The sequence below is a fragment of the Heloderma suspectum genome, chromosome 4 (assembly GCF_057233095.1).
Source record: "Heloderma suspectum isolate Gila_16-S chromosome 4, 16-S_ref, whole genome shotgun sequence".
NCBI lineage: Eukaryota > Metazoa > Chordata > Lepidosauria > Squamata > Helodermatidae > Heloderma > Heloderma suspectum.
The window spans coordinates 174,316,376-174,344,232 of record NC_139461.1 but is presented as its reverse complement, the minus strand read 5'-3'; the positions used below and the strand labels follow the sequence as shown (position 1 = coordinate 174,344,232).

At 45.9% G+C, this 27,857-nt stretch overlaps 1 protein-coding gene across 12 annotated transcripts in view; it reads right to left on the bottom strand.

The window, feature by feature from the left end:
* The window catches only part of RGL1 (ral guanine nucleotide dissociation stimulator like 1), a 187,979-nt gene that overhangs the window by 155,471 nt on the left and 4,651 nt on the right, over positions 1-27,857 (bottom strand). For 10 of the 12 annotated variants that reach the window (XM_084851351.1, XM_084851352.1, XM_084851348.1 and 7 more), the window contains exon 1: positions 1,058-2,034. The exons of 1 other annotated variant lie outside the window; for it this stretch is intronic. The gene's annotated coding sequence lies outside the window, so the exon portion shown is untranslated. Of the gene's footprint in view, positions 1-1,057; positions 2,035-27,857 lie in introns of those variants that run through there. One more of the 12 variants, XM_084851346.1, reaches the window with a different exon arrangement.

Sequence of the window (27,857 nt, the reverse complement as noted above, 5' to 3'; positions counted from 1 at the left end):
ACTGAGTCCTCACCAGGCTCAATGCTCCCTTCAGCTTGAGACCCTGGGTGAGTTTCCAACTCCTTTCCCAATCAAGGTTTTGGAGGTTTGACAGCGTGCGCAGGCAACAAAATGCAATGCTATGGGAGAGGGAGAAGGAAACCTTACAATATGTTGGGGAGAGTGTAATTTGTTTGGTAGCTCTGTATTTTGAACAGAAAGCTAATAAAATATGAAGAAGAAATAAAGAAATACTCATCTGTGAATTGCAGGAGTCTCCTGCTCCCCCAGCTCAACTTATCCCACCTGAACTCAGATAATACCAACATCCACAGGCAGGATGTTTAAAACTTCATTAGAAGGTGGCATCTCCAAGGAGGTAAACCAAGAACTTCACACCCCATCCCAGCACAATAGTGCCATCTGAGCTGTGGGGAGGAGCCCAAAGAGGAGGTAGTATTCAGAAGCAGTGAGCGAGTGCATTTTCTGCCAACAGGGAATGTTATTCTAGACTTCCCACACCAACCCAACATTTCCCAGAGCAATAAAGGGCAGCAGAAATGATGGTGACGCAGAGAATAATAAGCCTTGTGAGAAAATAAAACAGCTAGGCAGGTTTCCTCACGGCATAGGGAGAACATTCATCCCCCCTCCCCCAGCCAATAATAATAACCACCCATCCCTAACAGGGTTGTACAAGCAGAAATTTTCACTCAAAACGGTTAAGGCATATTCCCTACAGGCTCTAACCTTGCTGATGATGCTCAGTCAAATATCTGTGCTTTTTCTTACCCTTTTCTCTTGAGCTGTGACAGATTCAATTGCTCTGCAATATTTCCTTTGTGTCTCCATCTCCATGCCCTTTATGCAGCTAAGCAGATTGGTCTGTTCATGTAATGAACACAAGCTATACATCTTTTAAAAAGAGCAAGAAAATAAATCTTGGCTTTTTGCCAAGAGGAGTCATACCTCTACAGTATGACTGGAAGGAATTAAAATTGCCTATTGGGGTCCAACAGTGGCAAGAATGTTAACTCTATTTACACATACATACAGAAAATGGAATCAGACTACTCACCGAGTGATTGGAAGGGAAGATCTTCTTTTCCTCAATTTGATCTGACTACATTCATAGCCAAGGCTGCAGCAAGCAAGATCGGGAAGCTTCAAATGCTTGCAGTAATCAGAATCGCATCTGCAGTACCTTAACTAGGAGGCAGACTGTGGTTCTTTCCTGCTTTGGGGGCATCGTCTGATCAGGTATGGCCCTGCACCATTCAGAGATTTATCAAGGGTAACAGCGTTTTTTTAAACATTTGAATTTGGATTCTAGCATACAGCCAAAGATCAGGCGAGCGATTCATCTATTCTCAGGCACCCAAGGGACAAAACCTATGCAACACAGGGCAAAGGAAGAAATGAGATAAAATTCTGATCAGTCTATAAATCCAGGTTCGTTACGTTTCAAAAATGTGCATGAAGAAGCCCTTATTCATATGCAGGGTTGTTATTTGTTAGGGTGGAATAATATACTTTTAAAAACGTTTCTTTAAAAAAGCCTTGTACTCAAACTGGCCAATACAAATATCTAAAGCAACATATTAAAGCATCAACAATAAATTAAACATTGTAAAATCAGCAAACAACACAAAGAGCAGAGGGAGACACCCCCCCCCCCAAAGCAAATTTTTAAAAGTCAGCTCGAAAAGAACTGTCTCAGCTGCTCACCAAAAAGTGGGCAGTAATGGAGCCAGGTGAACTCCTTGTCGCAGCATGTTCCACTGTCTTAGCGCCACTACAGAAGAAAATGTGACCTTTGTGCCCACACGATGTACATCAGACAAAGTTGGGGGGACATGGCGCACAACTTCCAGAGAAGATCTTAAGGGTCAGGCGGATTCATAGGAGTGGAGATGGTCTGACCCCAGGCCACTTAGGGCTTTAACACTTTGAACTGAGGCCAGACACAAACTGGTAACTAGTGCAGACAATATAATCTTGGAGTTACGAGTTCTAACACGCCAGTTCCACTTAGAATTCTGGCAGCCACATTCTGGGCCAACTGAAGCTTCCCAAATGGGCCGGTTTCCACGACACCAACATGGGTTAATTAACCCTTGAGGAGGAGCAGTGCATGCCAAATACTGTTTTGAATATGCAACCCCCTATAGGGGGGCTGTTGTGTCATCTGAACCTGACCATCAGAGATTATGCAAGGGTTATGCGAGGGTTGTTTAAACCTTGCATAACACCTGATGGCCAGGTTTGGTCAACATGACAACCCCCGATTATATTTTGCATTTGAAGAATGGCACCTGTGGGCACCGGAGCTCATGGTGGGTTAAATAACCCATGGTGAGCTATGGTGTGTCATGCAAACCAGGTCACTGTCTTCAAAGACAGCCCCGCATGGAGTGCCAAACAGCGATCCAATGTGGAAGTGATTTCTGTCTTGCTCCTCTTTAGAAGCTCAGAGCAGCTTACACAGGGCTCCAAACGGTCTCCTGTCCACAACCACTTAGCTTAAACAATGCTGCAATATTGCATACTCCCAGCAACATCTTTAAACTATGTCATTCATTTAATTTATTGTATTTCTATACTGCCCCATAGCCAAAGCTCTCTGGGCGGTTCACAATTTATTTATTTATTTATTTAAATTAAAATACATTATAAAACCATTCATGTAATGACATAGAAGAAATAGCACACATAGCAACAACATATATCTAAAACATTTTAAAACAACCAGCCAGAGACAATTAAAGAGACTCATTATATGCTGCCAAATGCCTGAGAGAAGAGGGCAGTTTTAGCCTGACGCTGCAAAGATGACAATGCTGGCACCAGCCGGCCTCGTCAGGGAGATAATTCCATAAATGGGGGGCCACCACCAAGAAGGCCCTCTCCCTAGTTGCTGCCCCCCGTGCCTCCCTCAGAGGAGGAGGCTCCCAGAGGAGGGCTTTGGATGCATGTCATCATGTGTTTCTTTTATAGACATTATTGGAGAGATGTCTTGGTAGCAGCTATGTGTCTCCCATAATGCCTAGTTTGGCCTTAGATCTTCATGCCTGTAAGGAGCTGCCAAGGTCCTTCTCCCCACCCCCGATGTCAGACAGCCTCTGGGAGTCTGCTGGCCCAACCAGCAGCCAGCTGCAACCTATCAAGAAGCTGGCTAGAGGTGGGCGGGGGATGTCCTGCCAACTGAACTGGGCCATTTAAATGGCCTGGTGAGACAGGAGAGGTGGGGGAAAAGCAGAAAGGAAGATGAAGCCAGCCACTGGAGAAACAGAATCCCCGAGTCCTCAGCAGGGAGGAGAGCAGCCAGGACGGGATGCCACCATTTTTGGGGTGTAGCAGTGTATGACAAGGGGGATCTTTCCCCAGCCAAACAAGGTTGGGGAATCTCAGACCCACCCCAGGGATGGTGAGTAGGGTGTGGACAAGCACAGGGGATAGGCAAAGACCTTGTCCAGGCAGGAAGGCAAAGCAGACAGCCAGCGCCTGCACCAACATCAACAGCCTCAGCAGAGAGCCGACTGCCACTGCCCAATGATCTGGGAACACCACGAGAGCGGGAGACCCAACCCTTCACTGCTACTCTCCTTCCTGTTTTGTTGTAGAGGTAGCACCCCAAACAAAGATGGTCCCAGAGTGAAGATAGCACTCGACCTTCCTTGAGAAACGTGGGGCTCCATCACACAGGCAGGGAAATCCGCATCAATACCAGTACTCCCCGCCCTCTGGTTTCATTGCAGGATTGGGTTGTGCTCCTTATACGGCTGTCCCCATCTTTTCATTTTCTGTTTGTTCCCTTTTCATGGGGGTGGTAAAGCCGCTTGGAAACATCACTGCTTTTCCACAATGAATCATCACATGCTGGGACACAGCAAAAATTCCTCCCTGGTTCCTGCCCCTCTCCCTCCCCTTGGACATTACTTGTGGTTGGGTTGTGACTGACATGTGAACAGACCCCCTCATCCCCCACCCCCCCTCCACAGGCACTGGTTTTCCAGCGAGTTGCTGGATTCCTGTTGTGCCCACCATTTGGTGTTGCACTCCCGATCTCTGCCATTTACTCAGCACTCAGGCACACATGGCATGCTGGTGACCCGGCAGGCTGGGATGCTGCCATCTGCCCTGATTCCATGGGGCCCACCTCTGCCATTTACTGGGCGAGAAGCCAGATTGGTGCAGGCATGGCGGGGCAACATGCCCCGCAGCCCAAACCCCCCACCCACAGCCACCCACACAAAACATTTTTTTCACGCTATGGGAGAAATTCACGCGGAGCTTATGGCAGTCCTGTTGTGCAGGCTGGAAAAATACCACCTTTTTTGCGTTTGGGGATAACATGGGATAGGCAGGGGGAAATGGTGGGAAAATCACTGGAGGATGATGCCGCCGTGTAATGGACTTGCAAACTTCCGTGAGTGGCCAGTCATGAATTTACGATAAATTGGAGGTGTAGAGATGCCCACGAGCAAGGACCAGCTGCCAGGCAAGATGAAGCTCCATCTCACACTCAGAGAAATTTCTCTCAGAGGTGGGAACAGTTGATCCCATAGCAAGATACCCTAGGGGACACCCTAGGGGACTCCCTCCCTTGAGCAAGGTGGTTTAAGAGGTATACCCCTAGTGACATTAACTAGCAGGGGCCCATAAAGACTTACCTTGTGGGAAGACAAGATCTGGCCATTCTTTGTGCCAAAGGATGGAGGGTGGCTTTCCCTTCTCCAGGAAACCCATGGCAATCCCCAATGGAAATTAACCCGATGCTTGTTGGCGCAATTGCATTTCATCACAATCATACCTTGTTACACATGTTTCCCTCTCTCAGTTCTCTCCTCATCCCATTCCATCCCAAATTAGGGCAAGGACCTGTCTTTTGCTTGTGTTACTCTCTAAAGCACCATGGGTTATATCCAATGTTAGGCCTATGCAGAGTAGACACATTGAAATGAATGGGACGTAAGATAGACTAACATTGGATACAATCCTATGTATACTGATGGCACTATGTAAATAAAATAGTAATTACTATTGCAAATAATTTAGTCTGGGGCTTCTGACAATCCCAAGGGGAGATGAGACATGGGAACCACTGTGGTTTATGGACAAATGGGTAGAAAATTGGCTGAAAGTAACAGGATGCAACAGGAATTGGCAACCCAGAGATGGAAATCAACCTACTCTCTGGGTTGGCTGAACAGACTGCATTGTGGGATGGGTGCAAATTTCCATTGCCCAGAGTACCAGCTCAGGTGGGGAGAAGGACAGACCTCTGAGAAGGATTTGTCCCAAACATCCCTTGATTTAACCTATTTCATCATCAGGGGCATACAAAGAATAATGTAAGTGTCAACGTGTATCACATGCAGAATTCCAGGAACAAGAAAGCATTAAAATTAGCCATCAATAAAAAAAAAATACTAACATTGGCATACAAAAGAAAGTAGCTATTGACTTGGCATCATTTAGCAGACTTCACAGTGTGCCAAGTTTAACAATTCCATCCAACTTTTTATTATGTCGAGTATCAGTCTTCTTCCAACCATATTTAGAGCTTCCACTATAATTATGTAGCAGCACACTTAGCCAAAATCAGTCTGTGAACTAATGATGTTATCTGAATAACACCCTGATAAAACTGAAAATATCAGCTAAACTAAGGAAGAGGGCTATGTTCTTTATCTTCTCTTCCTGGCAATTAGCCTATCCTTCAATGCCATGGGTCTCTCTCGCTCGCTCTCTCTCTCACACACACACACGCACACACACACACACACACACACACACACGACCAAAAAAACCCCCACTTGGCTTTGGCTATAACAAGGGAATAAAAAGCAGATTCTACACAGTTTGCAAAAATGGAGTGTTTTCGAGTGCCTGCTTAACGCTGCCTGGGGGTGGGGTGGGGATGTTCATGACAACGGAATAAGACATGCATTGGAGTCTTAACCGGATTTTCATGGAATCGGGTTTGGTCCATCAGGGACACATGAAACAAGAAAAGCCAAGTGTACCATATCTTAAAAATCCGGTTTTCATGGGTCACTCAGCACTTGAAAGGAACATACTTCTGGGTGGGGTGGGGGGGGTAGAACTGAACATCATCAACCAGTCAGGGGCTGCTCAACCAATGAAAGAGGTTTGTTTCCCACCCCTGTTCAGGTTCCCCCCTGGTACTACATTATTATGAATGGAGAGCAACTAATTTTTCCCCATGTGTGCAGATTTCCCTGAAAAGCCAAAATCCCCAACTATCCAGTGCAGCATCTAAAGGCTCCCCTGAGAACTTCCCCCCACCCCAATTTCACCACATTCCAGCAATCTGCCACAGAGTTATTGCTCCCAACTCATTTTTCCCCATGTGCACACTTTTGCCTTGAGAAGCCAAAATCCCTGGTTCTCGAGTGCAGCATCTGAAGGCTTCCACCGAGAGCGTCCCACCCCCATAATTTCACCCCATTCCAGCAAACTGACACAGAGTTATTCCTCTCTCCCGTTCCCCATTGTGCACACTTTTGTCTTAAAAAGCCAAAATCCCCGGTTCTCAAGTGCAGCATCTGAAGGCTCCCCTTGAGAACAGCCCCCCCCCCCCCATTTGAGTAAACTGTCATGGAGTTATTGCTTTCACCATCCCTGCTTTCTCCTTCTCTGGGCACTTTCTCCCTGCTTGCAATGACAGGCTCTGAACCTCACCAGATCGGAGAACTGACTTTACATAACATCAAAAAAGCGACTTTACACAATATCAGAGATGCGATCTAACACAACGATGGAGAAGTGAAGTAATGTAAACATCAGAGAAGCACATCATTAGGGAGGCTAATTACTGATGAATTGGGAGTGCTGGGTGATTCTGAAGGCTGGAAAGGTTCAGTGAGGTCACGGCCAGGTGAAAGACACACCCCTGGGCAGGGCTATCATGCTGAAGTAAATGCGGAGGATAAGGGCATGCAGCACCAGAAGCGTGGAGAACCCGAATTAAAGCAATAAAACAGAGAAAAAGTTGTCTGAGAAAATCCAGCTTTTCTACCAGAGATCTCCGGGGTGGCTGCAGATTGGCCACAACATCATCTGCCACCAATGACCTTGGAATGCTCCCAATTTGCAGCAAATCCTGTGAGTTCAGCTCCCTGGTCTCCAAAAGCAGTTCAGGGAGCACTCACTGTGACTTATTTCTCTTCTTCTAGACAAAGCAATCTAATCACAGACATTCATGGGTTAGATTACTGAAATGCACACTATGTGAGTGAGGCCACCCTTGAAAAGTGTTTGGAAACTGCAATAGGGACAAAATGCAGTAGTCAGACTTTTGACTGGCATTCACATAAGAAGAGCCCATCTGGACTGAACCAAAGGACTGTCAAGTACAGCATTCTCCTTCCCAAAGTAGTCAACCAGTTGACTCCAAGAAACCTATAAGTAAAGCCTGAAGGCACCACCTCTTTCCTGCTGTTGCTCCCCTGTTGCTTTCCTGCTGTTGCTGTTGGTCTACAGTGGCACACTGCCTCTGAACATGGAGATTCCATGTGGTCGTCATGTCAAATAGCCACTGATAGACCTAACCTCCACCATTTGAATAAAACAAATTAAATGAAAGTTCACAAACTGAATACAACAAATTTAAAATGTGGAGAACTTTTTCTGGCCCAAGGGTCAGATTGCTATCTGGGAAACCTCCCAGGGCCCACATGCCAGCAGTGGCCATGGCCACCCACTCTCTCACACACCACTCATGCAGACATGCATGAAAATAACCAAAGGAAATGCTGACATGCTGGAAGATTCTTTGCATTTTCCACCACATGCTGCAGTGGTAATGTTCCTCCCCCTACCGATGAATTACAATTTCTCTATACAGGTCAAAAGACACTAATACAAAACATTTCCAGAGGGGTAGTCTGTTGCAACAAAAACAAGAAAGACTGTAGCCCACAAAACCTTATGCCATAATAACGTTGTTAGTCTATAACCAAGGTGGCTAACCCTTTTTCTGTTGAGCGTTGCATTCCCTCACAAGCAATCTGTTGAAGGCCACATTGCCACGGTGGGTGGGCCCAAAGCGATCAGGAGGCAAGGTCAGAGCCAAAGTGAATGGGTCCCCCCTTTTCTGTTTCTGCCTCTCCCTCTTCCTTCCTGCCCAGAGGGCTGCCAAGGAAAAGACAGATTGCTCTTGCCAGAGGTCTGGACTCATTCCACAAGACTCTTTATTGTTAATACTAAAGCGACATTTATTTTACAATTTTATTTCCACTAAATAGTAAACTCTCACATCTAGTTATTGGCCGCACAATCCTTCTATCAGTATGTCATTGCAGTCAGTTCTCCTCCATCTATGGAATCCTCCATCCTTACCAACTTGTATGTTTCTAGTACTGACCTTATCAGAAATGCTGTTGCTTTTTCCTTAAACAAATCAGTTATGAGATCCTGACTTGGATTCCTACCTTGAGCAGGAGGTTGGACTCGATGGTCTTGTAGGCCCCTTCCGACCCTACTATTCTATGATTCTATGATCCCAGGATTTTACTTTGGATTTGTACCCTTTTCCAGACTTGTGATGTCAAGTCCACTATTCTATTCCAGCTGGGATTTTCAGGCAGCCACTGCCACAGGAGGTTGTACTGCCTGGGAACTGCACAGCTGATAGACTGAAAACCCAATAAGGAAAAGGCATGGATTAGTACACCACTACAGCTTCCCTGATCTCGCTCGAGATCATTGGTTGTCAAACTGTGTTCCTAGGAATCCCAGGGTTCCTTAGAAGCGTATGAAAAAATCAGTGATAGTGGACAAGCTTTACAGAAGTACATCTCTTTCTGCAGTCTATAGTCAATGCATAGTCACAGGAAAGCATTAGGCACACTCTAGGATACATTCCTGGTGAATGGGGGTTAGCAGGCCTGGCCACTGCCTGGCTTGAACTAGGAGTAAATTAACCCAGAATGCTCTGCAACTGGGACGGGGAATCTGTGGCCCTCCCATCAACGCCAGGCAGCTTGGCCAATGGTCAGGGATAATGACAGCTGAAGTCCAACAATGTCTGGAGGGCCACAGCTGCCCCACCCCTCCTCTACAATCCACAGAAGTTCCTTGGAAGTTACATTTACATAGAAAGGGTTCCCTGAGGATAAGAACAGTGAAAACCATTCATCTTGATTACAGCAGCTGTAGCAGTCTCTGCTCCCTAATATGTCCTGACAACAGGGCAGTTTGCAGTACACAAAGGGCAATATCCTTTGGATCAGGGTGGTGGTGAACGCCTCCCTTGAGGAGGGAGTGATGTCATCAGCCCTCAAGGAGGCAGTGATAAGACCACTCTTAAAGAAGCCCTCCTTGGATCCCCAAGTTCTGAACAACTTTCGCCCAATCTCAAAGCTGCCATTTTTGGGCAAGGTGATTGAGCGGGTGGTGGCGATGCAGTTGAAGGCACACTTGGAAGAAACTGATTATCTAGACCCATTTCAGTCGGGCTTCAGGATTGGGCATGGGACAGAAACGGCCTTGGTCGCCTTGGTGGATGATATGAGGAGGGCTCTGGACACGGGTGAATGCTCCTTCCTTGTTCTCCTCGACCTCTCAGCGGCTTTTGATACCGTTGACCACAGTATCCTCCTGGACCGCCTGGAGGGGTTGGGCACTGGAGACACCGTATTGCGGTGGTTCCGGTCCTTCCTCTCCAGCAGGTACCAGAGGGTAGCACTGGGAGAGGAGGTTTCGGACCCGTGGCCACTCACTTGTGGGGTGCCACAGGGTTCCATCCTCTCCCCGATGCTATTTAACATCTATGTGAAGCTGCTGGGGGCTATCATCAGGAGGTTTGGGGTGTGTCAGTATGCAGATGACACGCAGCTCTACCTCTCGTTCAAATCTTTACCAAGGTTGGCCGTAGAATCCCTGTCCAAATGTCTGGAGACAGTGAGTGGCTGGATGGGGAGGAATAAGCTGAAGCTGAACCCTGACAAGACTGAGGTACTTTTGGTGGGAGACAAGAGGAGGCTGGGGGATGTTGACCTGGTGTTGGGGTACGGCTACCCTTGAAAGACCAGGTCTGCAGCCTGGGGGTCATTTTGGACTCCCAGCTGTCCATGGAGGCTCAGGTGTCAGCTGTGAGCCGGACAGCGCTGTATCAACTCCATCTGATACGGCGGCTGCGCCCCTTCCTTCCCGACCATCTTCTCCCATCAGTAGTACATGCCCTGGTCCCCTCTCGTTTAGACTACTGTAATGCGCTCAACGTGGAGTTACCCTTGAAGACGGTTTGGAAGCTGCAGCTGGTACAGAACGCGGCGGCTCGCCTGATTAAAGGCAGCCGCCAGCAAGATCACATCATTCCAGCGCTGAAGGAGTTGCACTGGTTACCAGGTGTTTTCCAGGCCAAATTCAAGGTGTTGGCTTTGACCTTTAAAACCCTATATGGTTCTGGCCCAGCCTATCTTACGGAGCACCTCCAGCAGCACCAGACAGGCCGCTTAACAAGATCAGCCTCGGATTGCCTTCTCTCTGTCCCTTCAGCCAGGACAGCTAGACTGGTGGGGACAAGGGAGAGGGCCTTTTCTGTGGTGGCCCCCACTTTGTGGAACTCCCTCCCTAAGGAACTCCATCATGCCCCCTCTTTAATGAGCTTCCGCCGTGCATTAAAAACATGGTTGTTCAGGCAGGCATTTGGGGTGGGTTAGGGTATTTTAGAAAATGTTTTTATTGTAGAATGTTATTGTTTTAAACTGTTTTATTATATGTTGTACATCACCCAGAGTGGCTGGATGACCAGCCAGATGGGCGATTAATAAATTTAATAAATAAACAAAAATATCATATAAATAAATAAAAATATCAACAGTGTCATTCTGCAAACTCAAACAGCGCTAGCAGAGCTCTGCTGACTGTTTCCATTAAACTGCCCATTAAAGCAACTGCACAACCTGTTGCACAAGAGATTGCAGAAGAGTTATGCACAATGCATAGCACAAATGGTTTCACAACGTGTTGCACAAGAGTTATACACAACGCCTTGCATAACAGGTTGCACATATGCAACGCCTTGCATAACCGCTTGTGCAACTGTGCTTGTGTGACCATAACTTTAGTTGGATTCTTCTCTTGCACATAGTTCAGAACCTAGTTTCTGCTAGCGCAACATCATTTGCGCTAATGGAATGACACAGTTGGATACTGCCCAAATAGTAAGAAAACGTCCAACTCATTATCCATACTGTGAGGTACGTTAAGTGGGTGGTAGTGTGAAAAAAGGTAGCTTTCCCCCTCTAAATACTGAAGAAAAACCTTTGGTAACACAGCCCTTACAGATCCAAACATTTTGTTGAAATGGAACCTACAGGGTTAAATATATTTGCATTATTGTATTTGATTATACAACAAGTCTAAGGGCACCACCAGACATCACAGATTTTCCTACATGGATATTACTTCTGTGCAGAAAATTGCATGTGCACCAAATATACCTGAGGAGAATGTGCATGTCCTATTTGGCTGTGTACATGTAACCCCCATGAATAGGTTGGTTTAGCCCTGTAGGGGTGGAGTCATTCAACACAGAGCTGGAAGGAAGGAAGGAAGGAAGGAAGGAAGGAAGGAAGGAAGGAAGAAGAGTCAGTTTGTTCTGCTGGGGAGACTGAATATTATTTCGGGGCCCTTGTCACCTTATATAAGGTACATAGAATGGATGTATATTTTGTTGTTGTTCAGTCGTTAAGTCGTGTCCTACTCTTTGTGACCCCATGGACCATTATGCATGGTTAATTAGCAAGGGGATGGGGGAATCATTTTTGTGTGCATGTATCTCGTATTATTTGCTGTATTTCTGTTATTATTCCAGGACGATGTCCCACAAGCTGCAACGTATAAGTTTGCCATTGCTGTTGTTGTCCTTTTGCTCTGGAATCAATGCTGTTTGTAAGAGAAGTAAAATAAAGTGTGCAGCACCTTGGTGAATTAGAGGAATTCTTTGACTACAACATTTGTAAGCAAGAATTATCAAATTTTCTCTTTGGACTAGAGGGACGATTGGTTGTACTGTTCATGTTCAAACAGATTAAAAAGGTAAAGGTGTCCCCAACCAGTCGTGTCCGACTCTAGGGTGCGGTGCTCATCCCCGTTTCTAAGCCGAAGAGCCAGTGCTGTCCAAAGACGCTTCCGTGGTCATGTGGCCGGCATGACTGAACACCGAGGTGCACGGAACGCTGTTACCTTTCCTGCCGAGGCGGTACCTATTTATCTACTTGCAATTTCTCGCTTTCGAACTGCTAGGTTGGCAGGAGCTGGGACTGAAGACGGGAGCTCACTCCGTCACGCAGCACTCGGGTCTCGAACTGCTGACCTGCCAATCTTCCAGTCTGCAGTTCAGCGTCTTAACCACTAAGCCACCGCGGCCCCCTGTGTAATGTGTAAGTAATCAAACAGATTACTTACACATTAACTCTATGTGGGAGATGAGTATACCGGTGGTTCCAACTAAAGAAGTTCTTTCACTTTAAATCTTTGCAAATTTTATTCCAACTAAGCAGGACCCACACAGGCAGAGGTTACATACACACGTAGCAGGAAGCCCCAACTGGTACTAAGTTCCCACAGCATGTACATGTGGCAAAAAAAATGCATGTACACATTCATCATACATGACGGCAAACACACAGTGACTGCAATTTCCTTTATGGAATTGATACCCATGTAGAAAACATGTCACGTGTGAAGTTATCGTAGGGAATGCAAGGCATCTGCTTTTCATTCTGAAATACACTCTGCCAAAACATTCATAAATAGAAAGCTTCATTCTAATGTCACTGTCTTATTCTTTAAAATTAGGTTGATCGGCATCAAAGAAGAATATTCCCGAGGGAGACTTACACCAAAATACTTAGACCTGAGGCTTAAGGAAATGTTTCTGAGCAGACAGTACTTTCAAGTCCAGAACTTTTATGTGCATTAAACCCAGATTTCTATCCCTGTAGATTTTATTTCTTCCAGCACCAACATTTATTTATTATTATGATTAAATATACATACGTTTCCTTGCTGTTCAGTGGCTGTACCCTTCAATGCGCTAAATACTCTCAAATCCCTGCTGCTGAGGTTGACAAATAAAAGTCTGAATTTGAATCTTTAAGTAAAAAGCAAGGTATAGTTTCACTGATGACAGTGTCAGATGTGACAGGGCTTGAACCTGTAGCCTGGTTCCTTTCTCCCTGCTTTGCCAGAGCTGCCAGTCAGATGTGAATAAATAACCAGAGGGGTTATGGCATAGCAGCAGCAAGGCAGTATTACGCCAAACACTGGATCATATTTCAAGCAGTTGTCTTTATGGGGCAAACAAGACAACCATATGTATTTTAGTCATGGGTTTGCCCCATTCGTGTATAAAGCAGGGCTGGGTGTTTACTTCTTCCATGTAACGGAGAGTGTGGGTGAGATGAGCAAACCCTTCCTTTGCTGTGCTCTGTTTCTTGAAGCACTCTTCTCCCAACCCAGATTTGGTACCAGAAGTGAGATGGGAGAAAATTGCTTAAAGCAATGGAGTGCAGCAAGGTGAGGCCAGAGGGGGAGGGCTATTTGCTCCCCTCCCCTCACCTGTGTGCCTCATTTCGGTAAAAATAGATCCCCCGCCTGCTTTATATGTGAACAGGACAGATACATGAATACACATAGCTGCCCCAGGGTTGGCACCAGCCTCCAGCAGGCCATCAGTATAGCGCTGCCAATGGCCCCTCACTCACACACCACCCAAGCTATGCCCCTCTCCTACCACTGCCACCACCAGCCAGCCCTCCTTCCTCCCACAACGACAGCTACTCCACTTCCTCTTCCTCCTCTTGCAATCGCCATCCTCCTCCTAGCCTGGCCAGCTCTGCTGGTGAAAGAAAGTGCTCCAACAGCTGGACAGACAAGCTTGCAGGGTCCCCAGCACTCCATTAAAAAAAAACAAACTTAAGAATCTGAATCAATCAGACACTGCCTTTGGGGGGAGGGCATCCAATGAGGGCACAGAAGCGGCATGGGCCCTGAAGGCTTGTCTGGCTGGCTGCTGTGGCGCTTCCTTTTGCCAGCAGGACCAGCCAGGCTAGGCGTAGAACAGGGGCTAGGACAGGAGGAGGACGAGGAGCTGTTGCAGCTGTCTGATCCTGACAGCAGCTGCAGCGCAGGGTCAGGGCTGGGCCCTTTTAATCCTCTGGGCCCTCCGCAGCTGCCCACCCATGCCAACCCCTGTTGCTGGTCCCGGCTGCACCCTTTATACGTGAAGAGGGCAGACATTTCAATAAGGGCACATGGCTGCACATTCACATGTTATTTGGCCTCATGTTAGAGGTGGAAATGGCAGCCAATTATCTTTGAACTGGGACATTCACAGAATCCCCACAGGACCAGGTGATGCCATTCACATTCAGATTAGGCGTGTTACTCTGCACACTGTGGATACAGTTAGTGAGCAAGAGGCGGCCTGTGGCAAACCGGTTTTGTGGGATCGGTTCCAGCTTCTTCCTCCTGATGAAGTGGACAAGGTGCTTTCATCTGTAAGGCCAACCACCTGCTTACTTGATCCTTGCCCATCTTGGCTCATTATGAGCTGCAGAGAGAGACTGGGTGAGGGGATCAAGGCGGTGTTGAACGCCTCCCTTGAGGAGGGAGTGATGCCATCAGCCCTCAAGGAGGCACTGATAAGACCGCTCTTAAAGAAGCCCTCCTTGGATCCTCAAGTTCTGAACAACTTTCGCCCAGTCTCAAATCTGCCATTTTTGGGCAAGGTGATTGAGCGGGTGGTGGCGGTGCAGTTGAAGGCACACTTGGAAGAAACTGATTATCTAGACCCATTTCAGTCGGGCTTCAGGCCTGGGCATGGGACAGAAACGGCCTTGGTCGCCTTGGTGGATGAGATGAGGAGGGCTCTGGATAGGGGTGAATGCTCCTTCCTTGTTCTCCTCGACCTCTCAGCGGCTTTTGATACCGTTGACCACGGTATCCTCCTGGACTGCCTGGAGGGGTTGGGCATTGGAAACACTGTATTGCGGTGGTTCCAGTCCTTCCTCTCTGGCAGGTACCAGAGGGTAGCACTGGGAGAGGAGGTTTCGGACCCATGGCCACTTACTTGTGGGGTGCCACAGGGTTCCATCCTCTCCCCGATGCTATTTAACATCTATGTGAAGCCACTGGGGGCTATCATCAGGAGGTTTGGGGTGCAGTGTCATCAATATGCGGATGACACTCAGCTCTACCTCTCATTCAAATCTTCACCAAGGTTGGCCGTAAAATCCCTGTCCAAATGTCTGGAGACGGTGAGTGGCTGGATGGGGAGGAATAAGCTGAAGCTCAACCCTGACAAGACCGAGGTACTTTTGGTGGGAGACAAGAGGAGGCTGGGGGATGTTGACCTGGTGTTGAATGGGGTACAGCTACCCTTGAAAGACCAGGTCCACAGCCTGGGGGTCATTTTGGACTCCCAGCTGTCCATGGAGGCTCAGGTGTCAGCTGTGAGCCGGACAGCGCTGTATCAACTCCATCTGATACGGCGGCTGCGCCCCTACCTTCTCGACCATCTGCTCCCATCGGTAGTACATGCCCTAGTCTCCTCTCGTTTAGACTACTGTAATGTGCTCTACGTGGGGTTACCCTTGAAGACGGTTCGGAAACTGCAGCTGGTACAGAACGCGGCGGCTCGCCTGATTAAAGGCAGCCGCCGGCGAGATCACATCACTCCAGATCACATCACTGCCACCAGCTCCTAAGGCCTGGACGTGTGTCGACTGTTACTGCAGAGAGTCACCATTTTTACAATGGCAACCTTCTGGAAGGTCCTGGAAGTTGCCATTTTAAAAATGACAACTCCCTACAATAACAGTCGGCGCACATCCAGGCCTAAGGACCTGGCAGTGGTGATGATGACGGCAGAGGAGAAGGCAATGGCGGCAGTGACGGTGGTGGAGGTGGAGGAGGAGGAGGTGGCGATGACGGCAGTGGAGGTGGTGGTGGCGCAGGCGCAGAAGGTGGCAGGAGCGATGACGGAGGTGGCAGCGGAGAAGGCAGCGGCAGAGGAGGTGGGCGGTTCAGGTAATGACCTGGAGGCGCCGGCACGACTGGGCCGGGGGTGCTGAAGCTCCGAAGCACACCGAGCGCTTCAGAGAGCCCCAGATCAACTCCGGGTCGCTTCGTGCCCCCTCCGCTTCACCTCAGAAGGGGCTCAAAGTGACCCGAAGCAGCCCGGGGTTCAGGCCTCGGGCCGAAGTGGTTGTTATTGTTCAGTCGTTCAGTCATGTCCGACTCTTCGTGACCCCATGGACCATAGCACGCCAGGCCTTCCTGTCCTGCGCTCTGTCCCGGAGTGTGCTCAAGTTCATATTCATTGCATCGGTGATGCTATCTAGCCATCTCATCCTCTGCCGTCCCCTTCTCCTTTTGCCTTCAGTCTTTCCCAGCATCAGGGTCTTTTCCAGGGAGTTTTCTCTTCGCATTAGGTGGCCAAAATATTTGAGCTTCAGTTTCAGTGTCTGTCCTTCCAATGAGCAGTCAGGGTTGATTTCCTTTAGGATTGACTGATTTGACCTCCTTGCAGTCCTAATTACAATCTAAAGAGCGTGGGAGCTGGTAAGACCATTAACTCCAGAGTCTAAATTTACCTCACTGCACCATTGCATCCTGCCTTTAGCACTACATGCTTTATTGCAGGGCTGGGCAGTCCTTAGCCTGCTGCTACTTCCTGTGCAGTCTGCTGAGCACCAGGGAGCCCTGCCCACTTTCCGCACAGTCCAGCTGGACTACAGGGAAAAAGCAGCTGTTCTGACACCTCTATCTGCAGTAGTGGGACAGTGATCTCAATCAGGGTTACTGGAGCAGGTCAAGAGGCTTTAGCCTCTCCTCCTGAAGAGATCTCAGGAGATTGGTGGGGAGGGAATGGAAGAAGCTTTAACCTCTCCACTCTCCAGCGATCGCATCTCAGCAAGAGGCTTAGACCACCCTGCCTGCTGAGATGTGAGTGGGGCAAAGAGTATGTGTGTTTCTATTATTGGAGGGTGGGCTGTCTGAAGTGCCTTGTGATTATGAGATTCTCTACACAAGCAGTTCAAATTATCAGAGATAAGCTGTAATAAACCTTAATTGTGCAATATTGGCAGTGTGTAATGCCAGCACAGTACTATAATTCAGCCACTAGATGGCGATGTTTCACTGTACATATAGAGCATTGCTGAGAAAGGAAGTTTTCAGTTCCACATAACGTGCTTGCTGTAGAAATGAGCCCATCACAATCCTGCAAAGAAAATGGAAGCAGAAAGCCCCAGTAAAGTTGTGGGATTTTAGCCTGGTGTAGAAATGCTCTATCATACCTTCTCTTCTGGAGCAAGAGTTAAGACCCCAGAGATAGGCATTCACATCTGGGGCAAAGATGGGAGTTTTAGTTGGACATCTTGGCTGTGTTTATGTGACTGTAGCCATGAAATTAAAAGACGCTTGCTCCTTGGGAGGAAAGCTATGGCAAACCTAGACAGCATAGTAAGAAGCAGAGACATCACCTTGCCGACAAAGGTCCGTCTAATCAAAGCTATGGTTTTCCCAGTAGTAATGTATGGCTGTGAGAGCTGGACTATAAGGAAGGCTGAGTGCCAAAGAATTGATGCTTTCGAACTGTGGTGCTGGAGAAGACTCTTACGAGTCCCCTGGACTGCAAGGAGGTCAAATCAGTCCACCCTAAAGGAAATCAAACCTGAGTGCTCATTGGAAGGACAGATACTGAAACTGAAGCTCCAATATTTTGGCCACCTAATGCAAAGAGAAAACTCTCTGGAAAAGACCCTGATGCTGGGAAAGACTGAAGGCAAAAGGAGAAGGGGACGGCAGAGGATGAGATGGCTAGATAGCATCACCGATGCAATGAATATGAACTTGAGCACACTCCGAGAGAGAGCGCAGGACAGGAAGGCCTGGCGTGCTATGGTCCATGGGGTCACGAAGAGTCGGACATGACTGAACGACTGAACAACAACAACAACAACAATGTATTGTAGACTTGGCCCGGCTTGATTGGTATGTTAAATGGTCATTCAAACTTTTGCTGTGTTTTAACTGAACTGTTAATTTTTGAAGTGTCAGCGTGTTAGATAAAAAGTCCTTGCTTTCGGTTTAGAAGAAAAGAATGCCAGGCAGGCAGCAGTGGATCCAACACTATTTTATTGAACGTTTTGCAAAACGGGTGCAGAGCAGTCTGGACCCCGAGACACGTGTGCAAAAGCCCTTTATATCATATCGCTTCTATTGTTCTTACCAGTAACCAATGAAACAGTTAGTACATCGGCTCACTAAGTCAATATCCAATAAACAGTCACTATCAGCTTACCAAGCTGTTAGTCATGAGCGTGTCAGTATGATTCCCTTTTTGCTCCGCCTATATTTTCCCGCCACTCGGGCTCTTACGTAACTTGAGACGCCAACGGTTATAGAGTCTCCTTTTTCTAACAAGCGTTAAGATTGTACTGTATTATAATTTTCATTTATTATGGCCATTGTATTTACCTATTATGTAAACCCCTTTGAGCACAATGTATCTGGGAAAAGTATGTGACTCCTTCAGTCTGGACAACCTGTTGCTGGAGGAGGCCACCAGGTTCTCTCTCTGCTCTGCCAGACCACTGGTCTTCTCCCTGGCCAATTATTGCCTGTCTGTTTGCAGGCACTTACCCACCCATACTTCTCAGCATCCAAGAGTCAAGGGACATAAACTTGTGCAAAATACACAAGTGTCCTGCCCTGCTTGGAGGAGGATTCATCTGAGGAAGAAGAGGAAGGGGAGAGCCAGCACAATGGGCCCCAGTCAGAGCTCAGCAAAGAACAAGAGGCCTTGGCTGACAGTTCTCCTCTGGTAACATTACAGGAGCAACTGGGCCCCTCGAGCTGTTCCTGAACTTCCCCAAATGCTGGAAGCGGACTCTGCGGGGATCCATCCCTCTGAACAGTGTAGAATCAGACGCGAGCAGCAAAAGAACAAAAGGAAGTCACAGTGTGGGGCCTCCCCTAAAAGCAACATGCTGACCTAATTAGCCAGCTGTGCTGATTAACGACCGGCTATAAATTCAGCCTCACCGAAGCCAACTTTTTGCTGCAAACAACAGCACCTAAACCTTGGCTTTGCTTTCAAGGCAGGATATAAATGTAATAGTAAATAAATAAATAAATAAATGAGATACCCACTCTGATAGACTCCTAGACTTTGGCTACCCACCTGGATAATGCTTTCGGACACCTCCCTGACTGGCCTTGATGCTGTTAAAACAGATGCTGGTGAACTGACCTCTAGACTGCCTTGACCTCGCCTCTGCCTCTGCCTGCAAACCCTCCTCAGAACTTGTGTGTATGATTTTGGACTGAACTGGTTGCTCCTTCACTGCTGCTCCTAGGACTATCTGCACCTTGCCCAAGGCCCTTGCCTGCTTGAGAAACTCAAGACAAGAAGAATAGTGGCCACCACATCTTGGAAAGCCAAACCCAAATTCTCCAAATGAAACTGAAGCATTTGGGCAAAACAAGCCAACAAACAAAAACATCATCCTTTTTCTTCCTTCACTTGCATACAGCTAAACAGTCATATTAGACAGAAACATGATGCCTTGGATTATTTCAAGACCAAGTGATACTCCTGGACTTTGAACTGTTAATCACCAGATGAAAACATGCATAAATCCACTGAAGTATATTTGAAGAAAAGAAGTTCTTTCTTGCATAGGCAATACCACCAGCAGAAGCAATATCAGATTTTCCCCCACCCCTGGTGTATATGTGGTTATGTATGTATGTGTCTCTGCATACATTATTGGTGTGATTAGTGAAGAGCCACTCATCTAGCTAATGATAGGTTGGTATTACTTTCTCACTTTTGGGAGCCAAAATTACACTTCCCATGAACTTTCACCTTGTTCTAAATAAACCCTTAATCTAATTATGTTCTTTCACTGCAAAACAGATCTTCCTAAATCACATTATCCCAATACAACATTTCTGTTATGCATTGCACTGTGAGGTAGTTGGAAGAACCAATTTCTATATTATTTATTTATTTATTAGTATGTCTAAACCACCTACATCTACAGCTTTTAAAATGGTGTACACAAATTAAAACATAGAAATATAAAACCAATACATAGAATCAACAAGCTTTATCTATATATCCATAAGAATAAAATACATGGTACACTAAACTTAGGGATGTGCGAATCAGCAAAACTTGAGCTTGCTGACGTTCTCCGAATTCCATCTCGAAGCTCATTCCGACTCGAGTCCATATCAGATTGTGAGCTTTTTTTTTTCTTTTTGCATGAAAATCTGCGCATATTTTTGTGCACATTTTTTCAAATGTATGTAACAATTGCATGCATCTTTGAAATGTATGCATTCTTCTCCCTTTGATTAAAGCATATTTGTGCACATTTTTCAAAAGTTCTAATTTTTTCATGCACATCTTTCAAACGTACACATGCTATTGAAAGCATTTTTGGGGTCCACAAATCACACTGCAAGCTCGGAAATGGATGAACTTCAACCGCAGAATGCGTCCGAGTCCATGTTCAGTCTGGAAGATGTGAACTGGGTAATTCATGATCAAAAATGAACTGAAACAAATTTCTCATACAGCCCTAGCTAAACTACACTGGGGAGGCTTGCATAAACGTCTCCAACATGCGTCTAAAAATAAGAATGTTCAGTGAATCTCTAATCTCACGGAGAAGATCATTCCACATAGCGGTCACAAGTGCGCTATATGTTCTGTTCCAAACAACTGTGGAGTAACCTCCGTAGCATGTGGCACCACCACGAGGGCCACAACAGCTGACCTCAAGGATCTAATAGGCCTGCAGGGGAGAAGGCAGTCTCTCTGGTAACCAGGTCCCAAGGCATTATATACTAGCAACAAAACCTTAAACCTGGCCTTGTAGCAAATAGGCTATACATGCTTATATATGGTGTAGGAGTGTATGAACCTCACGACTTCTGGTCTTGGGGGGGGGGTGCTCCGCAGCAGGGAAATCTGGCCCGCTTGGGGCCCTGCAGGTTTCCCTAGAGCCTTGCTGTGTCCATTGGATTTTCTGGGGTGGCTGTCCTCCTGGTTGTGCTGGGTCCCTCCTTTCCCATGCTGGCTGTTAAGGAAGCCCTTGACAGCCAGAGCGGGGAGGAAGGGCCTCAGCAGCACCAACAGCACTGGAGAGCTACCCAACAGGAAATCCGACAGACCGGGAAGTGAGTGGGGATGGCTTGCTGCAGCCTTCGCAGGTTTTAGTAATAGGATGTGTTGTGATTTTATAGATCCCTACATCACCCTTATTTTTCTTCTAAACTAAAAAGACTTAGCCTCTTTTGCTTTTCCTCATAGGCAAAATATTCTAGTCCCTTTTCCTCATGGGCATAGCATTGTAATCGTAAAATATTAAATAAAGAAATATAAACCAGACATGGAAAAGAATTTCAAATTCTTCAGTGGGGCTTTAGATGTCAAAATCACATTTCCTATTCCATCACCATCCCACAAAACCTGCTTTTTGTAACATCTTGCCCGATGAAGGGATCTGGAGATCTCAAAGCTAGCACATTTTTGTGATCTTTGAATTGGCCTCATAAAAATATTACACTAAATGGATTTTGGAAAATCACCTTTGAAGATGTTGGTCTTATGTAGTAATGAAATATTTCAACTTCCTAGGCCCTGGCAAAAAAAAAAAGGGCAACCAGATACTCTATCATGAACTTTTATACTTTGTTGTTCAGTCGTTCAGTCGTGTCCGACTCTTCATGACCCCATGGACCATAGCACGCCAGGCCTTCCTGTCCTGCGCTGTCTCCCGGAGCGTGCTCAAGTTCATATTCATTGCATCCGTGATGCTATCTAGCCATCTCATCCTCTGCCGTCCCCTTCTCCTTTTGCCTTCAGTCTTTCCCAGCATCAGGGTCTTTTCCAGGGAGTTTTCTCTTCGCATTAGGTGACCAAAATATTGGAGCTTCAGCTTCATTATCTGTCCTTCCAATGAGCACTCAGGGTTGATTTCCTTTAGGATGGACTGATTTGACCTCCTTGCAGTCCAGGGCACTCGTAAGAGTCTTCTCCAGCACCACAGTTCGAAAGCATCAATTCTTCGGCGCTCAGCCTTCCTTATAGTCCAGCTCTCACAGCCATACATTACTACTGGGAAAACCATAGCTTTGATTAGACGGACCTTTGTCGGCAAGGTGATGTCTCTGCTTCTTACTATGCTGTCTAGGTTTGCCATAGCTTTCCTCCCAAGGAGCAAGCGTCTTTTAATTTCATGGCTACAGTCACCGTCTGCGGTGATCTTGGAGCCCAAGAAAGTAAAATCTGTCACTGCTTCCATTTCTTCCCCTTCTATATGCCAGGAAGTGATAGGGCCAGATGACATGATCTTAGTTTTTTTAATGTTGAGTTTCAAACCAGCTTTTGCACTCTCCTCTTTCACCCTCAACAAGAGGCTCTTGAGATCCTCTTCGCTTTCTGCCATTAGGGTGGTATCGTCTGCATATCGGAGGTTGTTGATAATTCTCCCGGCAATCTTAATTCCGACCTGTGATTCATCCAACCCGGCACTTCTCATGATGTACTCTGCATATAAGTTAAATAAGCAGGGTGACAATATGCAGCCTTGTCGTACTCCTTTCCCAATTTTGAACCAATCGGTTGTTCCATGTCTGGTTCTTACTGTTGCTTCTTGACCCTCGTACAGGTTTCTCAGGAGACGGGTAAGGTGGTCTGGTATTCCCATCACTTTCAGAATTTGCCACAGTTTGTTGTGATCCACACAATCAAAGGCTTTAGCGTAGTCAATGAAGCAGAAATAGACGTTTTTCTGGAATTCTCTTGCTTTCTCCATGATGCAGCGAACGTTGGCGATTTGATCTCTAGTTCCTCTGCCTCTTCGAAACCCAGCTTGTACTTCCGGTAGTTCTCGGTTCGCATACTGCTGAAGCCTAGCTTGTAGGATTTTGAGCATCACCTTGCTGGCATGTGAAATGAGCGCAATTGTGCGGTAGTTTGAACACTCTTTGGCGTTGCCCTTCTTTAGAATTGGAATGTAAACTGACCTTTTCCAGTCTTGTGGCCACTGTTGAGTGTTCCAGATTTGTTGGCATATTGAATGCAGCACTTTAACAGCATCATCTTTTAGGATTTTAAATAGCTCGGCTGGAATACTGTCATCTCCGCTAGCTTTGTTGTTACTAATGCTTCCTAAGGCCCACTTGACTTCACTCTCTAGGATGTCCGGCTCAAGTTCAGTGACCGCACTATCATGGCTATCAGGGACATTCAGATCTTTCCTGTATAGTTCTTCTGTGTATTCTTTCGCCCTCTTCTTAATCTCATCTGCTTCTGTTAGGTCCCTGCCTTCTTTGTCCTTTATCATGCCCGTCTTTGCACAAAACGTTCCCTTGAGATCTCCAATTTTCTTGAAGAGATCTCTAGTCTTCCCCATTCTGTTGTTTTCCTCGATTTCTTTGCATTGTTCATTTAAGAAGGCCTTCTTGTCTCTCCTTGCTATTCTCTGGAACTCTGCATTCAGTTGGGTATATCTTCCCCTTTCTCCCTTGCTTTTCGCTTCCCTTCTTTTGTGAGCTACTTGTAAAGCCTCATCAGACAGCCACTTGGCTTTCTTGCATTTCTTTTTCTTTGGGACGGATTTCGTTGCTGCCTCCTGAACAATGTTACGGACCTCCGTCCATAGTTCCTCAGGCACTCTGTCTATCAGGTCTAATCCCTGAAATCTATTCCTCACCTCCACTGTATATTCAGAAGGGATATGACTGAGGTCATACCTGAACGGTTTAGTGGTTTTCCCGACGTTCTTCAATTTAAGCCGAAATTTTGCAAGAAGCAGCTCATGATCTGAGCCACAGTCAGCTCCAGGTCTTGTTTTTACTGACTGTATGGAGCTTCTCCATCTTTGGCTGCAAAGGACATAATCAATCTGATTTCGATATTGACCATCTGGTGACGTCCATGTGTAGAGTCGCCTCTTGTGCTGTTGGAAAAGAGTGTTTGCTATGATCAGCATGTTCTCTTGGCAAAACTCTATTAGCTTTTGTCCTGCTTCATTTTGTACACCAAGGCCATGCCTGCCTGTTATCCCGGTGATTTCTTGACTTCCTACTTTAGCATTCCAATCCCCTATGATGAAGAGGACATCTTTTTTTGGTGTTAGTTCTAGAAGGTGTTGTAGGTCTTCATAGAACCGATCAACCTCAGCTTCTTCGGCCTCAGTGGTTGGGGCATAGACTTGAATTACTGTGATGTTGAATGGTTTGCCTTGGATTCGTACTGAGATCATTCTATCATTTTTCAGATTGTACCCCAGTACTGCTTTTTCCACCCTTTTGTTGACTATGAGTGCTACTCCATTTCTTCTAAGGGATTCTTGCCCACAATAGTAGATATGATGGTCACCTGAATTAAATTCGCCCATGCCTGTCCATTTTAGTTCACTGATTCCCAAGATGTCGATGTTCAATCTTGCCATCTCATGTTTGACCACCTCCAGCTTACCTTGATTCATTGATCTGACATTCCAGGTTCCTAAACAATATTGTTCTTTACAGCATCGGATTTTCTTTTCACCGCCAGACACATCCACAGCTGAGTGTCCTTTCGGCTTTGGCCCAGCCGCTTCACTCTTTCTGGCGCTACTTGGAAATACCCTCTGCTCTTCCCCAGTAGCATATTGGACACCTTCCGACCTGAGGGGCTCATCTTCCGGCGTCATATCTTTTAGCCTTGTGATACGTTCCATGGGGTTTTCTTGGCAAGAATACTGGAGTGGGTTGCCATTTCCTTCTCCAGTGGACCACATTTTGTCAGAACCCTCTGCCATGACCTGTCCGTCTTGGGTGGCCCTGCACGGCATAGCTTATGGCTTCACTGAGTTACGCAAGCCCCTTCGCCACAACAAGGCAGTGATCCATGAAGGGGACTTTTATACTTAGTATCTTCCAAATGCAGATATGGAAGGATGTTACTTAGCCATGTTGGATTGGAGGGGAAAAAAGTAAAACAGAACAAGAGGAAACCAAAGGATTTAGAATAAATTCAAACTACATTTTAATAGAAAAGATTTTTATGGACATATCAAAACTGCCTCTAGTTCGGGATATTTCAGTTTTGGAGTGCCCTTGAACCAGATTTTGTAGACATTTTGAGCACACATATTGGTACAGGACCAGGAGGGGGGATAATTTTTCCTCCTGCTGGACCCCTTCTCTACATGGGTTCCCTGGGAAAATAATTTCTGATAGGCTGCCATCAGTCAGGATTAACCTATTCAAGTTGCCTAGCACGATACCAACTGACCAGGTGCTCTAGTGGGAACTATGGACCTTATTAGAAGTAGAGGTTTGTCACACGTGTACTTTCAACAAACCTGAAAAGCAGAATGAGTGTCTTGATTAGAATATACAAAAAATGCTAATGCTTCCTTTCATCTAAGCAAAATAGGAGACTATTTTAAAGATGTTATTAGCCAGACATTCTGTGTTTTAACCTTTATACCAGTAGTTCACAGAAAGAATTTATTGATACAGGCAGTGGAGAACAATCTTTCAGGAATAAAAAGTTTATCTGTTAACTACTGATCTCCCAATGAAATTAACCGCTACAGGGGATGATGAGCGCGTTTGAGCATGGGCAACAGGCACGCCCAACATGGCATCACTAGAATCACATAGATTGAAAGTGTACCCCAGAACACACCTCAGAATTCTTTCCAATATGCAGGGATCCTTTAGCAAACAAATTTTACGTGAAAAGAGTTCCATGTAATGATAGGAAATTTGAAAACCACTGTGTAAGACCATTACTAACATTTGTATAGTGCTTTGAGAATTGAAAACACTATATAAAAACCCTGGATTACTGATTTCGATGTATACTTGACCAAGATTATGGTCGTGAAGAGAATTCTCTAAATTTACCAAGTACTTCAGCGCATTTTTTTTTACATTGAAATAAACTTTTTGCTTGGAAAAGCTGTTTCGAATAGAAGGCTGAAGTCCTCAAAACCCACTGAATGATCAGTTGTGTTTCATTGTGCTCGACACTTCTCTTGCCAGCTTTCTTCCTTTGACTCATACAGTTCCCTGCTCTGGAAATAGCATGTGTGGCAAGTGAAAAAGCAGATTCTTCCGTTTGTATTCGGCAATTCATTTGGATTCTGCTCCCCTGCAGGCTTCATTCTCAAAAGCTGGCAGGGGATTTGATGAGAATGCTGCATTCTAAAAGGCAGGAGCAGAGGGTCCTTGTCAGTTTCCATTCCTGCTGGCTTGCAAGGATGGAGCTGGCAGAGGAGTGAAGGGCTGGCACAGCAGCAGGCAGATACAAAACTCAGGTCACGTGTCTTCGTGCCCATTGAAACTTAACAGCTCAGATGAGTTTCTTTTTAGCTCCCCATTCAGCAGTTAAAACACTGCAGCATCTCCAAGAGGAGGCTCTGGAAGATCTGTTGTATCAGGAAGAAAAGCCGAATGACCTACAATTTTTAAGATGACATCAACCAGAAGATCTTTTAAGATATGCGTAAACAGAGCTCTCCTTGTCAACATGTATTACGCACATCTTTATATTGCTGCCATCCTGTGGCTATTTTGGCTCATATTATACTAAAGCTTAATGTTAAACCCATTCAGTTCTGAAGAAGCTGCACTGGCTGCCTGTTTGCTACCAAGCCTCGTTCAAGGTGCTGGTGCATACCTCTAAAACTCTAACCAAACCAAAAGAATGTATTGTCTCTTAGCAATTTGCCATTATACACAGTTACTGGGGGGGGGGGGGCACGGTGAGATCATTATACAATTTAAAACTCTACTAATACACCTTCAAAAATTGAATACTTTTCCATACAGCCTCTAAGTTTTGTAACATGCATCTGTAAAACATTGACAAGAAATTTAAATGTTCTGAAGGATACATATTTGTCAGCATTAGACAATAGAACGCAAACCTTTACGACAGATGACCTTCCCTTCAACGATTTTAACCACGGATGGCTCTAAAACACTAAATGGCTGGGGGCCTAAATAGCTGAAGGAGCGCAGGCCCCTCTCTGTATCCCATCGGTGAGGGAAGTACATTATTCATCTGCAAAAGAGAAAGCCTTCTCTGTGATGGTGCCTGACTTTGGGGTACCCTTCCTACAGGAGGTATGCCTAGCGCCAACGTTGTACTCTTTTTGGTATCATGTTAAAACTGTTTTGTTTGTCCAGGTATCTTACCTTTTAATTTTACTTTTGTATTTTTAGCTGGTTGAAATAGTTCTTATAACTCTCCATTTCACTGTATTGATGTTTAGGTTTTATGCTGTTTCTATTGTACTGAATATCTGCCCTGAAATCCTCTTTTGAATGAATGTATTGTTTAGAACTTTAAGTGAATGAATAAATACATAAAATAATACTGACTTACCTTACAGTTGTGAGGGTTAGAACTGCAAATGTTAAGAATTATTTATAGCACAATCCTGTACATGCCTTCTCAGAAGTAAGTCCCATTTTCAGTGGGGCTTAGTTGCAGGTAAGTGGGTATAGGATTGCACCCTAAATATTATTTATGCACCCTAAATATGCCCCCACCCCACCCCTTTGCTAAAGTATGCTTTCATTTACAATATCAATAAAAACCTATCCTGATTTTGCAGAAATGTTCATCCATGGCTTTGCCTACGTTCATCCCTGCTACCTTTGTCTCCCTTTTCTTGTCTCTGCTGTCTCCTACACTGTCATCATTTAGACTACAAGCTCTTAAAAGCAGGGACCTGCATTTCCTCTCTTCTTTTACTCTGGAAAAGCACTGTGTACATTGAGCTCACGTCATATACATTCATAACAATGGA